At 37.7% G+C, this 15,762-nt stretch overlaps 1 long non-coding RNA gene across 2 annotated transcripts; it reads right to left on the bottom strand.

Annotated features, from left to right (window-relative positions):
- Window positions 1-467: 467 nt before the first annotated feature.
- LOC141374899 (uncharacterized) lies at window positions 468-10,538 on the bottom strand. Of its 2 annotated transcripts, none has more exons than XR_012382091.1 (3): window positions 10,315-10,538; window positions 8,703-8,872; window positions 468-556 (listed from the first exon to the last, which is right to left on the bottom strand). It is a non-coding gene; the product is annotated as an uncharacterized lncRNA (long non-coding RNA). The 2 variants fall into 2 exon arrangements; XR_012382090.1 differs by lacking the exon at window positions 468-556 and adding an exon at window positions 7,608-7,949.
- Between the last annotated feature and the right edge of the window lie 5,224 nt (window positions 10,539-15,762).

Below are 15,762 nucleotides of genomic sequence, written 5' to 3'. Positions count from 1 at the left end.
CACTGACCTAGGTCCTGGGGACAAAACTAAAAAAGATTCTCCCCCTTGTCCTCAAGGTGCTAACCAAAGAAAAGTTATTTATCATTTGTGATGCTCTGATTTCTGTAGAAAATTTAAGTTGCCTGGGGCATTTTGTATTGGTTCATGAACTGAGGCTTATCATGTATAAATGGGCCATTATTTTCACTTGGCAAGGTACCCTTCAAGGGATAAATGTTTTCCAGAAAAATTTGTTTATAGACTGAATCTTGCCTTCCTGTTCTGGTAACTTGCAATATAAAATGTGACACCTTTTCTAATGGGAAAATCCTTTAAGTTGAAACTTTCATGGATGTGTAATGTGAATGTGAAGGATGGAGATAGATGTGTTGAGTTGTGTTCACCTGGCTTGTGCTGTCCAGGTGACAGTGTACACTTACCTCAGCAACATTTGAGAAACTTTCTCAGTTAAGAATGTTTTTTCATGAGAGCTTTTTCCTTCTGTCCTTCACCTCAAGTTTCTTTTGCCTCTGACCAGGACTTTCTAGCCCCTCTAATTTGCTTTGTCTCTGTTTACCTGTGGAATATAGAGATAGGACTACAAAGTCATATTAGTAGTTGGCAGGTGTTTTAGCAGTATGGTTAGATAATACTTTATGGATTGAACATGTTTCATTCTTTTTAAATAAGATTTTTTTTATAATTTGGAAAATTAAAATTTCATAATTTGGAAAATAAAATGTCTTTAAAATGTTTGCTGGAACAGTCCCCAGAGAACTCCCATTTCTATGCTGCTTTGTGAAGAAGGAAAATGCCAGTTCTCTTAGCACTATGTGTTTCCTTTCCATCAGTTCATATAGAGTAGCCCCTTGGAGAGCAGGAACCATATCTTACATTTCTTTGGTGTTAGCTCTAGAATTTGGTTCCATGCTGGATACAGAGTAAATGATTTTTATTGTTCCCTCGTCAGTCCCACATCTGAGATGAATTACCTCTTACATTTGCTGATATGGCTGAGAGTTTTTCTTGCAGCTTAGCTTTAGCACATTGAAGATGGGGGCTGTTCTAACTTATCCCTAGCACTCCCACACTCAACACCGAGCCAGGCATATTGTGAATGGTCTGTGAATGTGGGTTGAGTGAGTGAATGAATGAAAGACCATTTACCTTGATTTCCATAAGTAATATTTTTATGTAACATCTGAAATTAATGCCAGTATACACAAGCTTTTCTCTCAAGGAGTGTGTAAGATGTCTGATGTCCAACCTTCCTCTCTGTTTGCTCTGACTTATCCTGAAGAATAATCTCAGAAGTCACTTCTTCCCTAAAAGTTCCCCTGACTCTGGAATAAATGGTGGCCCTTGTTTCCCTGTTACTTTGCACAAACTCTGGTACAAAGTACTCCTATGTTCATTCCTCTCAAACACATGCCCTGGTCCTCATGGCATTGTACTGGGTACCTTGGCATTTAGTGAACTATGTGTTGCCCCCCAACTGACCGTCCCTCTCCCCACACTGCATGTGTGAAGGAGACCAAGCACATATATAGGGTGATCCGTTAGAGCACTGTTCCCCACATTCCACCTTCCATGCCATTTTTCCCAAAGCTATGATTTATGTGGCTCCTGGAAGGGGCATTTATCAGACTATCACACTACCCACTTTAGTTTTTTCCTAAGTAAATAAAAATTAAAAATATGTTCCCATCTAAAGTTATGTTATATGCCTTCATGGGCATGACCTAAATTCTTCTAGTTTTACAATCAAATATTTTTTGTTTTTAAGACTTTATTTATTTGACACAGAGAGAGAGCACAAGTAGGCAGAGCGGCAGGCAGAGGGAGAGGGAGAAGCAGGCTCTCCACTGAGCAAGGAGCCCAATGTGGGGCTTGATCCCAGGACCCCAGGATCATGACCTGAGCCGAAGGCAGACACATAACTGACTGAGCCACCCAGGCGCCCCTACAATCAAATATTTTTAAAGTAACATTGAGTTTTGGAAATCTTTGACTTGTGTCCTCCAGTTGCATAATAAAGACCCCCCCCACACACACACCGTGACTTGTCTAAGAAGCCTGGGACTGGCTCCCTAGTGGTCCTGTGTATCTTCAGTCTGGTCCTTTCACTAATAGGATACTCGGCCCTGCCATCAAGAGAGCTGTTTCCTTGTCTAGGGACATCTTCCTGCTCCAGGTATCCCGTGGCCCTGTCGTTCCTGCAGACTTCTTGGTGCCCAGGCCCTGTGGTCTCCCCACAGAGTTAGGAAGCTCCTTGTTTCTGTCTAGCTGTGGCACACTTGATCCCTTGGGCCCTGGTACAACACCACATGTGCTCAGTGTCTCACACATTTCCTTATGAAAAAGGCTTCTTCAGTTTTTACTGATGAAAATCCATCTCAGAACTCAGGCTTTGTGAATGGTCTGAACTAGTGGGATAGAGTCTATGCAGTCCCTTCCATGGCTCCATCAGTCTCTCAGGTGTTCACCCAGTCAAAGCACCTCTGCTCGAGGCCTCTTTCTGGAGTGCAAGATGATGTCTGAATGGTTGGAAGTGATTAGCTCCTTGACCAGGCCAGACTCTGAATCCCAGAATCCCTGCATCTGGGTCAAAGTTTCTGCAGTGATAAACCATCAGTAATGAAAAGGTTAAAATACAACAGGGTCAACAATATGGAGTGCACATTAGACCACAGTTTGCTGCTCTAGTTACGGCATTGCAGCAGGTGTGTCAGCATTACCTTCAGAGAGGGCAAGACAACAATATGCAATCAGAAAAACATGGAGTTGGGGACAGCTCCAGGGCTGGGTTCAACCTCTTCTCTTCCAGCTATATGAACTTGGGCAAGGATTATGATTCTTTTAGCTTTTGATCCCCTACCTAAAAATGAGGACAATCATACTCAGCTCCTCATATTGTGAGAAAAAGAAGCAATGAACATACAATACTCAGCACATTGTAGATACTCAACTAACACTATCACTCCCTCTCCAGTCATTTTGAAAGGATTTATAATCCAATGAGTGAGACAAAGCAATACCTAAGTCTTACTAATTAAGATTAAAGTATTTTTTATAAAGAGTAAATAATGTCTTTGCTATAAAGACTCAAATAGAAGGCAGGAGAATGTTCTCCCTCACTTAGGGAGAGGTTTACTATACCAAATTATTAGTAAAATTTGAGTCAGGAGAGGTCTCAGAGAGTTTCTGATATATCTCCTCATTTTAAAAGCCATTAAAAATTATTCTAAAGAGTTATAATTAATGTTCAGGCCTTCTATAGCAGTTAGGGGCCTTTCCAGAGCCATCAACCCTCTGTGTTACTTTCAGTGAAATATTGAAAGCAAACAGCACCATGTGCTATGACGCTGCTCAGTTATGCCCCAGTCATGATAAGGGTCCATATGGGGCGCCCCCACATGCTATAATGACTACCTGGGTGCTAATTTGTGACTCATGTGGAAAGCAGAAGAGGGGAGTTCTACATGGATTTGGTAAATACTTTAGGAGTTCCCAATAGAAGACATCTGAAAATGCTATTTGGAGAGGGTGAGGACTGAGAAAGATACCCTTTTGTACTTTATGGCCCATAATACCATTTTTTATGTTTTTAGAACCATATAATGACTTTTCTTTCCAAGAAATCCATCACCTGTTTGATCATTTACACTCTGTTTAACAGGAATGAGGAATCCTCTAAATGCTATAAAAATTGCTCAATTTCAGCTGAGTTTTACCTAGAATGATTTATTTTCCTTGTTCTTTTAGCAGACATTTTTGTTTTAAACTGCCAGTCTGCCATGCACTTTGTTTTGCACCCACAAAAAGATGAAAAAAGGGAAGCTGAGAAGTATCAGTTGTTTCTGGGTTCAGTGTCATCACGTTCATTGCCGGACAAGATAGGATATGAACCTAGGTCAGGAAGGTTTACACTGTGAACACTAACCACAGTGAAGGACTACCTTCTCCTTTGAGAGAAAGCTGGGGGTTAGTATAATAAGGAAGGCAGAAAGATAGAAGGAAAGGAGAATAAAATAAGCTGAAATATGTGCCCCTGCAGGTAAAGCTTCTGAGTCACCTTGGACAGGTCATTTAAACTATTTCCTCTGTATCTATATAAAATAAAGGTAATATGTTATTAAAAATATTTTATGTGTATAAGAAATAATATAGGTAGGTTGTTTAAAGACTAGGGAAAAGATAAAGCTTCCTTTAAATTAATCATGGTGATGTAAATTTCACCAGCACAGGGTGATGTCAAGAGCACTCCAATGAAGATCAGATGGCAGGGTCATTGAACTTGTCTATATGGCGAACAGGCATCATGTTATAGTGGAACAAATGGGAATTTAAACCCAAAGATCATCCATCACTTCTTAGCTTGGGATCTTTGAGAGAGGCAATCAGCCACAGGCCCTAAGTCTCCCTGAAATATCCTAACTGGGTGAGCTGAAGATGCAAAGCTCTGACCTCTCCCCACGGAACCATTTCCCAGGGTCATTTTTAGTGAATAACCTTGAGGGACAAGGTCATGTCTCTTTTGGAGACAGAGCAGATTTGCTTACTGCTTTCTGTAAAATGGTAGCTTTTCTGGGCCCAGTGTTTTTCAGCTGTGATACAAGCCCACTGAATGCACAGCATCCTTCTGAGCTCATGGTAGAACTTGGGAATGAGAGGAACCAAAGTAAATTGTGCTGCTTTCTATGAGATGGAGCCCACTTTGTTATAGCACAGCTGGGGCACTCAAAGGAAAGTGTTCATGGAGTTCGAAGTGAACAGCCACCATAGGCCGCTGCCTGGCCTAAGTGGTTTACGTTAGCCATTTCCAGCCTGTCCTCCTGCTTTAGGTTGGTCATATAGTTACCTTGTCACTGATTCCAGCAGCTGCTTCAATTCACCAGAGGGGACGACAGCCATCCTACTTCTAAAAGAACACCACAAGGGCTTACGTTCATGATGCCTTGAATAAAGCCATGCATAATATGCTGTGCATAATAAAGTTCTTTGTCTCTGATCCAGGAGTCTTGTGTCTCCTGCCAGGATCCCTTAAACAGTAATGGGTCAACTTACTAGCTGGTAAGTTGGACAAAATCAAATCCCAGACTTCACAATGTCCTAGATCAAACTATTTTATTCCTCAAAGTTTTGACTTGCTCATTTGTAGAATATATACAATAGTAGTACTCTTGAAGGATTAGTATGAGTATTTATATGGTATTATATGTTATTAAATTTTAAGGGCCTGGTCTAGTTCCTAAGCATCTGTTGAGTGGTTGGATCCTTTCTAAAGTGTCCAAGCTGTGTAGATGTTGCTGGACCATTACTATAGCATGCTCAGAGCCACAACACCTAATAAAACATTGATTTCTTCTTTTTATCCATGTGTAATTTTCACCTTGCCATCGGACAGTAAGAAGATTGAGAACATTTTATAACCCTGATTGTGCTTAGTTCATTGTCATGAAGATAGCTAGTGCCCAGAAAGCAAATATTTCAGCATCACTTGATGGACATATACCCCTGCCCTTCAGATAAGGCCTTTAGCTTCCTGCAACTTGTCCATAACACAGAATTGATAAATAAAACCTGTTTTACTGTCTCACTGGTTTTTCTTGGAGTCAATGACATTATCAATGTATTTATAAAATTATGAATGTTTGAAATCATGAATAAGATAATAATTCACATTTGTTGAATGCTCCTTGTGTATCAACTACTAAATGCACACACCTCATTTTAGCCCACCAATAATTCTTTAAATATTTCTCTAATTATTTCACAGATTGGGAAACCAAGATTCAGCAAGGTTGAGTGAGTTTCCCAAAGTCACAGAGTTGCTAAGTTAGATAGATTGGATTTGAATCCAAGACAATAAGATTCTCTAATTGTGTTGTCCAATATGGTGGCCACTAGTCCTATGTGGTTATTTAAAATAAAATTAAACAAAATTAATAATATTCCTATTTCATAAAGGCTATGAGCACCAAGAAATTTTTCTAAGGTTAGAGTAGTAGCAAGTGACAGAACCAGGATCCAAACCTAGGACTGTTGATGCCTAACTGGTGCTATAGGTCAGTCTCTATAAGTATATGGCTTCCCTGTTCTTGGGATGTGTAACTGTTTCAGTTTGTTTTTGATACTCAGCCTCATTCAGATGAGCAGCTGAAGCTCTAGACTCGAAAGAGCCCCAGGGACTAGTCTTACTTAATTTATCCCATTTTATGTGAATGGAAAGCAGAAAATGCACTGTCTTACAAATAATTGATGACCAACAAATGTTTGTTGAGGTAAATTATCATCCTTTTCATTAACTGATATTGTTACAGACATGAAACAGAGATATTAGACAAAAACAAATCTGGAATCTTTGGATAAGAAAGCTGTCTCACAGCTGATATATTTACAAATATGGGCACTAAATATTTCCCCTGGGCTGAGTGAGTGCCCAATGAAAGATAAAGACAAGGAATATTACAGAAAAACCAGAACAGTGAGTACCAGCTATGGATAGAGAATAGTCAGGACAACCTCAAGACATGGGGGACTGATTTGGTTTTTGAAGGGTGACTGGACTAGAAGTATAAGGTCCTTAGCAAGGTGAGACTCTGCTTTCCTTTCTAACCAATTTCCTGACAACTCAGCATATTTAAAGCTCCATATTGCTTACCATTTTTACACACATTTGGCACTTCTTGCTTACCTGTGTGCTTTTGTTCTTACATTCATTCTACAGATAAAATACTCACTGTCTAGTTAATTCCTAATTCTTCCTCACAAGTTATCCCTTAAGCCATGCATAATCCCCATAGGACTGCTTAGTCACTCTCCTTTGTACTACTCAAGAATCCTGGGCATACCTCCAAAACTTCACTTATCTGATTTGTTTACACTTCTGTTCTCCCTGGATCAGTTAGCTTTCACTGCTTAAAAAATCACCTCAAAACTTAGTGGCTTACAACAACAATCATTTATTATTGATCATGAATTTAAGAGTCAGCTGTCATTCTACTGGTCTGAACTAGGCTTGGCTGACCTCAGCTGGTCTCACTCATGTGTCCTAAGTCAGTTTGTGTGCAACCTGGGGTCTGGCTGATTAAAGATGGCCTTACTTACATGGCTGTTGGTTAGGGGACTGACTAGGTCAGTCTGCTAGCCTAGGCTTATTGCTACACCAACTGACAGAGTTTATGAGACCTCTTAAGGTATAGGTTTAGTAATGCCATGGTGCCACTTCTACCACATTGCTTTGGTCAAGACTCAGAACCCATCAGACACAAAGGGTGGGAGTGATGCAAATTGCATTTCAAAGAAGTGATAATTGAGACCATTTTTGTAAATGACTTACCATACCCCATGGTATCTTCCTCATCAAGAAAAATGGGAACTGAGTTTTACTCATCCATCCATGCCCAGCATCCCCCAGAAATTAAGATTTTGTGAATATTTTATGATAGATGCTGATGAGCGGAAAATATTAGCGAAAACACTCCAGGAAAATGGAAGTGGGAAAGTAGAATAAATGTGTTGGTTGTCATCATGGAAAACAGTTGCAGTAGAGGAGGACTTCTTGTTCTTTTACTATCAGGCCAAACCTGGAGATACAGCAATATTATCTTCTTCCTCTTCTCCCATATATTCCATCATTCCCTTCATTGACACCCAGCTCCCCAAACTCCACACATGCACACACACACACGCACACACATACAAAGATATTTCTGTTGAGAGATACAAGGTTCAGAGGATACTCCTGATAAATGCAGTCTCTTAATTACTACATAGATCTTTGCCACTAATTATATCTTCTCTATCCAAAGGTTAACTGGGTTGATTAGGTGTGAAATTTGACAACCATGTCACCTCATGAAAATATGTTCTTTCATTGTTCCTCTAAGTCTCTTCCTGCTTCACCTTCCTCTCTACAGCTCCCACTTGAGATCAGAGTGTAGGGACAAATCCCAAGGAAGAGGATGCTGGAAACATGAACATGGAAACAAGTGGTCAAATACAGGGTTAAAAGCCAATATGTCTCAGTCAAGGGCAATTTATAATGTATTGAAATTCTCTCACAAAAAGATCTACTGCAAGATGTCTCTGAGGATTCCATTTTGTCCTTGACCAGAATTTCCTCTCCTTGGAGGACAGAGAGAGGTTGGACCACAGCTATTCTCAAAAGAGTTTCCCAAAGTATATTTTATTAAGTATATTATATTCGTATAATATATTTAAGTATATTTATATTACATTTAGTTTTATGATCAGATGTAGGGGGAAAGTGTCCATGTTCTAAAATCTTTGGGACACTTTGAGACATGCTTCAAATTATATACCTACTTTGTGGAGATTGATATGACATTCTATTTGGATGTTAGTTCACCACTGAAAACTAAGGTAAAATATAGGCATTTCCTTTGAAACGTATTTTAGAAAATGATGTTCTAGTTTTCAAAGGATGTAAGGAAATTATAGAATTCCCATGTATGCCTAAGAAATTACTCCAAAATTTAGTGGTATAACAACCATTTATCATGTTCACAGATTTTCTAGGTCAGGATTTCAGACAGCATATCAACAATGGCTTGCTTCTGCTTCGTGATATCTGGGATCTTGAAAGACTCAGAGCCTGGGGACTGGAATCATCTTAAAACTCACTTACTTTTATGTCTAATGATTAATACTGGCTATAGACTAAAACTTCAGCTGGTGCTGCTGCCCAGAATACCTACTTGTTGTCTTTCCATATAATCTGTGTCTTCCCACTCCATGGAGACTGAGTTCACAAAGCAGGCATCCTGGGAGGGCCAAGGGTAAGCCATATCAACTTTTATGACTTAGGCTTGAAAGTCATGTGGTGTCACTTCTGTTATATTCTATTCATCAAGGTGGTCACAATCTGCTGGATTAAGGGGGGAAAGAAATTGGTGGATGGTGGTAAGGCTTTAGGAGAGCATGTGGTACTGGAAATATTGATGCAATCTTTTTTCTTTTGAAAAATATAATTTTTCATATTAAATATGTGTGGAAGGCTGCAAGGATATGAGCCTAATAAGAGAAGAGAATTTGGAAAGTAATGTAGTGGGGGGTTATGTTTAGACACAGAGATTAGAAAACATATTTTAACTGGTCCATATAAACTGTCAGGGAATACATGACACCAGCAGACTATATTATCACAATGAAACGACCCAGCATTTGGGAGTTATGAAGTCAGGCAAATGAAAATATCTTTCCCAATCTCTACATAAGGATGTTTCACTGTACTATGTTTCACCAAGAATTCAAAAAAGTGTTACTTTGAAGCACTAGTCAGAAACTTCAATTCAACTAATGACTGTGATATAGCTGGGAAGTTGGATCTGTGTCATATGTGCTGAGGTATGAAGAGAGTTGCATCACAAGTATTATATTTAATGAAAGATGTTGAATATTAACATATGATAACTTTAGAAATATTACATAATATAAACTTCTCAAGTCTTTAGCAACCATTGAGAATAATTAGTCATGGTTAACAAAGACCCTCCAGCTTTCAACTTATTTTAGGAATGTCTTGATGTTTTAGAGGAAATACGTGCTCCCTCAAACTCTGATTTTACTGGGAAAATCCAGTGCCTGGGTGAGGTTTTATTCTCTGTCAATCTATACTCAACATTGCTGGGAGCCAGTGGTGCCATGCTGGACATCAAGGGCTGCCCTGGGCATGAACTCTTTTGGAGCTTTTTTGAAAAGTTGAAGAGAAAATGCATCTCTTCTCCTTTTTGTAGTGCTGTGTTGGAATGGCCTCAAGTTTTGATAGGATGTTTAGTAAAACAGCAATTCCTTAAGCATTTATCCATGGAACTGTGTGAGAGACATAGTCACCTCAGAGTAAAAATATTGCTCTTAAAAATTACATCTCTCGATCTTGAGATTGTGAGTTCAAGTCCCACGGATATAGAGATTACTTAAAAAAATATATCTCATGGTCTTCTGGTTATTCCAAGATGGAGTCATCCATACCTCTCCTTATAACTAAAAACAAAAACAAAAACAAAAACAAACCATAGGCATAACACAATAATCCAGCATGGAGAGTGTCTGAAATGTAGAAAGAAGAAAATAGGCTGCTTTGGGACTTCCCTTAGAACCTGAGGGATAACAAAATGATGAGTTATCTGGGTCTTTTTATTGCCTCCCATATATGACAGACAGAGTGCTGAAGAAACCTCAAATCTAGAACCACCAACAGGCACAGAAAAAAAATGTAGATGCAAAAAAAGTTTGTTTCCCTCAGCCAAGAACAAGAAAGGATGGTCTAGGAAAAAAAAAACAAACAATTTTTTTTTTGAAAATACTTACTTTACTTCAAACACCAAGGGAAAACCATAATCTTCAGCCCTGGCAGATTCATTAGGGATGAGTAGAAAGTTGATCTTCTCTATCACCTCCCCACCACTCATGGAAGCAGGTGGTTTGCTCCAGATTTTGCTCTGGATATTGTCAGTTAGGCTGAACATCCTTTTTCTGGCAAAAGCAGGTAGCCATGATCTGATTCCCATGCAGGGAAGTGCTGGTGAGGTTGATTCTTACTCCCTACACAACTGGAGTATGCAGAGCTCTGATTGTTCTATGTTCTATGTTCTGTGACAATGACTGTGTCAGTGGGGTCTATCAGTGAGCAGAAATGCCTCTCCCACCCAGCAGCAATGATACTTAATAAGGAGGTGTGAGATGAGGCTGCTAATTACTAGGCTTCACCCTCTCTGCTCATGCCCCACATGCCAGCAGGACCCAGTGGGCAGCTAAGAATATACAATCATGCAGACCTCATTCAACAGCAATAGGAGACCTGCTTATCAAACAAGGAAGAGTAAATAGAATCCAGAGTTTCATAACATAATATCCAAAATGACCAGGCAATAACTATACATTATTCATACAAAGAGCCAGAAAAATCATTCACAGACAAATACGAAGATGAATCAGAGGTTGGAATTACCTGACAGGTATTTTAAAGCAGCCATCATAAAACTGCTGGAACATGCAATTATGAATTTCCTTGAAACAAATGAAAAATTAGAAAATCTCAGCACAGAAATAAAAAGTTATAAAAATAAACTAATAGAAATTATAGATCCAAAAAGTAAACAACTTCTCACTCATAAAATGAACAAACAGACAAACACACAAAAAGCCTTATGGGGGCGGGCTGAATAGTAGAGTGGAGATGACAGAAGACAAAATCAGCAAACTTGAGGATAGTTTAATAGAATTTTCTAAGCTGGACAACATGGAGAAAACAGACTGATAAAAATTGAACAAAGCCTTTGGGACCTGGGGGAGAATATCAAAATACCTAACATCTGTATCATTGGATTTCAAGACAGAGAGGAGAGAAAGATTGAAGCTCAAAAAGTATTAAAAAAGTAATGGCAGAAAATTTAAAATTTGGCAAAAGACAAAAACCTATAGATTCTAGAAGATGCATACACTACCAAAAAAGAGAAACTCAAAGAAATTCAGTGCAAAAGACATCATAATTAAACTCAGACAATCTAAAGCCAAAGACAAAATTGTGAAAGTACCAAGAATGGAAAGACAAATTCCTTGGCGGGGGGTGCCAATTTGAATAACAATGAATTTCTCATCTGACACAGTGGAGGCCAGTAGGAAATGGGATCTTTTTCAGGAAATAATCGTCAATCACAAAATCTAAAAATATCTTGCAGTAATAAATGGAGAATTAAACACATTCTTAAATGAAGGAAAACTAGGAGAATAAGTAGTTAGCACACCTGCCTGTAAAGAACTGCAAGGGGGAAGTTCTCTAGACAAAAAGAAAGTACAAACAGAAGGCCACTAGGAACTTCAGAAAGAATTTTGAAATGGATTCCTATGGGATAAATATAATAGACTTTTTTTTAATTTTATTATGTTCAGTTAACCAACATAGTACATCATTAGTTTTTGATGTAATGTTCAGTGATTCATTAGTTGCATATAACACCCAGTGCTCATCACACCCCGTGCCCTCCTTAATACCCATTACTTTCAGTTACCATATCCCCCTACCCCCTCCCTTCTGTAATTCTCAGTTTGGTTCCTGGAGTAGAATCTCTAATGGTTTGTCTCCCTCTCTGATTTCTTCCCTTTCAATTTTCCCTCCCTTCCCCTGTGGCTAACAGACACATGAAAAAATGTTCAACATCACTAGCCATCAGGGAAATACAAATTAAAAACACAATGAGATACCACCTTACACCAGTTAGAATGGCAAAAATAACAAGACAGGAAACAACAAATGTTGGTGAGGATGTGGAGAAAGGGGAACCCTCTTACACTGTTGGTGGGAATGCAAGCTGGTAAAGCCACTCTGGAAAGCAGTTTGGAGGATCCTCAAAATGTTAAAAATAGAGCTACCCTATAACCCAGCAATTACACTACTAAGTATTTATCCCAAAGATACAGATATAGTGAAAAGAAGGGGCATATGCACCCCAATGTTCATAGCAGAAATGTTCACAATAACCAAAATGTAGAAGGAGCCGAGATGCCCTTCAACAGACGAATGGATAAAGAAGACGTATACAATGGAATATTACTCAGCCATCAGAAAGGGTGAATACCTACCATTTGCATCGACATGGATGGAATTGGAGGGGATTATGCTAAGTGAAATAAGTCAAGCAGAGAAAGACAATTATCATATGGTTTCACTCATATGTGGATCATAAGGAATAGACTATCTTTATCATGATTTCATTAAATCATATTTGATGGTTGAACCAAACTCCTAAAACCATCTGGCACTCAATATATGAATAGGAAATACTTAAGAAAGTTCTATTGCAGTAAATGAAGAGGGCAAAGAGACTTCACAGGAAGTAAGTTTTCTACAGTTCACTTGAAGTAGAAAGACATCAATACCAGGTCTCTGATAAGTTATGTGAAAATATTGTATTACCTTGAACAACCACTAGGAAAACTGTACAAAGTGTTAGAATAAAAAACAAAACACTATCAATAAATCAAATTAGTTCTTCTTCTTCAAAAAAATCAGTAAAATTGATAAAACTCTAACAAGGCTGACAAAAGTACAAAAAAATGGAAGACACAATTCGCCAATATCAGGGATGAAATAAGGGACACAGGGGATAACACAACAAATCCCTCAGTCTGGAAGGAGGTAATAATACTGTGAACAACTTCACACTCATAAATTTAACAGCTTAGAGGAAGTAGACCAAAAATCAAACAAGAAGTAGAGATCCTTGATAGTATTTTAATCATTAAATAAATTAAATTTGTAATTTAAAGTTTCCAAAAAAAGAAATCTCCAGGCCCAGGTGGTTTCATTATCAAATTCTACCAAACATTTAAAAGATTAATACTAATTTTATTACTAAGAAAACAGAAGAGGACAATTTCCCATTCATTTTACGAAGCTAGCATTACCCTGATAACAAAACCATACAAAGATTACGAAAAAGATAACTATAGACCAATATCTCTCATGATTTTATATACAAAAATCATCAGCAAAATATTAGCAAATCATACCTGATCTATGAATTAACTCAAAATGGATCAAAATTGAAATTTAAACCATAAAAGTCTAAACTTTACCAAAAACAAATAGGAGGACAAATTTTTCTTAGAATAACACCAAAAAAACATGGAAAACAAGCAGAATTTGGTAAATATGATATCATCAAAATTAAAAACATTTTCCCTGAGGAAAACCTTGTGAAGAGAATGAAAAGACAAGCTTTAAACTGGCAGAAAATATTTGCAACCATTTATCTGACAAAGGACTATTAGCTTTAACATATAAAAACTCTCATACCTCTGCCATAAAAACAAAATACACAACAAAAATAAACCAGTCCATTTAGAATATGCACAAACAGCATGAAGAACCTTTTGCCAAAAGGGGTATACAGATGTCAATATGATTAAATATCATTATTCAATAGGAATATGTATATTAAAGCCACAAATGAGATTATCATTGCACACTTACCAGAACGGCTAAAATGAAATAATTAAGTTAATTAATTAATTAACTAATTAATTAATAGTGACTGCAGCAAATCTGGCAAGGATGTTGGATCACTCATACACAGCTAATGAGAATGTACAATAGCACAACCATTCTGGAGAAAGAGACAGTTTCTTAGTAAAACCAACCAGGCAACCACCACATGACCCATAATCATACTTTTTGTCCATCGATCCAGACAAATGAAAACTTATGTTCACACAAAAAAATAGGAATATTTGTAGCTACCTTATTCATAATAACCACGAAACAACCCAGAGGTCCTTCAGTGGGTGGATGGTTAAACAAACTGTGGAACGCTACTCTGTAATAAAAAAAGAACAAATACTGATTGCACGCAACAACCTTGATGAATCTCTAGAGATTTCTTCCAGGTCATAAAAGCCAGCCCCCAAAGGTTACACATTGTATGATTCTGTTTATAGAACGTTCTTGAAATGAAAACATTGTAGAAATGTAGAATTAGTGGTTGCTAGGGGTTCAAGGAGGGAATGGAGTTCAGAGTTAAGTGGGTATAGTTTATAAAAGGGAAACACAGAGGATCTTTTCAGTGATGGAAAGGCTCTACATCTTGACTATATCAATGTTCATATTCTGAGTGATATTGTATACAGTTTTGCAGGGTGTTACCATTAGGAGAAATAGAATAAAGAGTATATAGGATTTTTCTATATTATTTTCTACAGGTGCATACACACTTTAATTATCTAAAAAGAAAACATTTAAGTAACCACTTCTCCCCTTTTAAAGATGGAGGTGTTGTTTTTAGTTGTACTTGGGATATTTGCATCCTCCTTGACTTTGTGTTCATTTTTCCTAAACAAACCTCTCAATTTCTTCACAAGTCATTTTGAGAGGAGCCCAGCTGTGTATGTGCATGTGCGTGTGTGTGTGTGTGTGTTGCGTGCACACATCCACAAATACACCTTACGTATATATGTTTATTATATATCTTGCTGATACAAAGTTGGCACACAATTATTATATATGCATAATGGCATACAATTAAATATATGGTACTCTATACTGTAAATTCCATACAGCAAATCAATTTGCATAGAATGCATTATTGGTTTTTGCTAAACTCATATCCACAGCCAACCTATGGTTGCAACTAACAAGCAAATGTAGTTCCCACAAGGTGTTGGTTATTTTGTTTACGTTAACAAGAAGGATGCAAAAGTAAAACAATGAAAACACATTGGAACTTCATTCATTTGTCAATGACCTAAGTGAGTCAGTAATATCTGCTGATTCAGATAATGATTTTTTAATACTGGAAGAATGTTTTCTAAATTTGTGTGCTATTTGCAATGAAACAGCTACAGACACAACTTATTTTGAAATTGAATCTGCATTATTAACCTTTCTCCATAACTTTTTCTTTTTTTTTGTCTAGACAAGGGTCAGCAAACTTTTACTGTAAAGTGTCACAGGATAATATTTTAGGCTTTGCAGGTCAGGCAATCTATTGCAACTACTCAGCTCTGCCTTATGGCTGTGGTATTGAAAGCAGCCATAGACAATACATAATTAAATGGCCTTGCTGTGTTCCAATTAAACTTTATTTACAAAAGCAGATAGGAGGTTGGATTTGGTCAATACTCATTCTGTGTCAAACCTTGCTCTAGACCAAGAGTGAGCAAACTTTCTGTAAAGAACCAGGTAGTAAATATTATATATATTACATATCTATCTATCTATCTATCTATCTATCTATCTATCTATCTATCTATCATCTATCT

The sequence above is a fragment of the Callorhinus ursinus genome, unplaced genomic scaffold (genome assembly GCF_003265705.2).
Source record: "Callorhinus ursinus isolate GAN/ISIS: 27379988/994484 unplaced genomic scaffold, GSC_fseal_2.0 scaffold2, whole genome shotgun sequence".
In the NCBI taxonomy this organism is placed as follows: Eukaryota; Metazoa; Chordata; class Mammalia; order Carnivora; family Otariidae; genus Callorhinus; species Callorhinus ursinus.
Note: the sequence above shows the minus strand (reverse complement) of the source record. Positions and strands in the feature narration are given on the sequence as shown.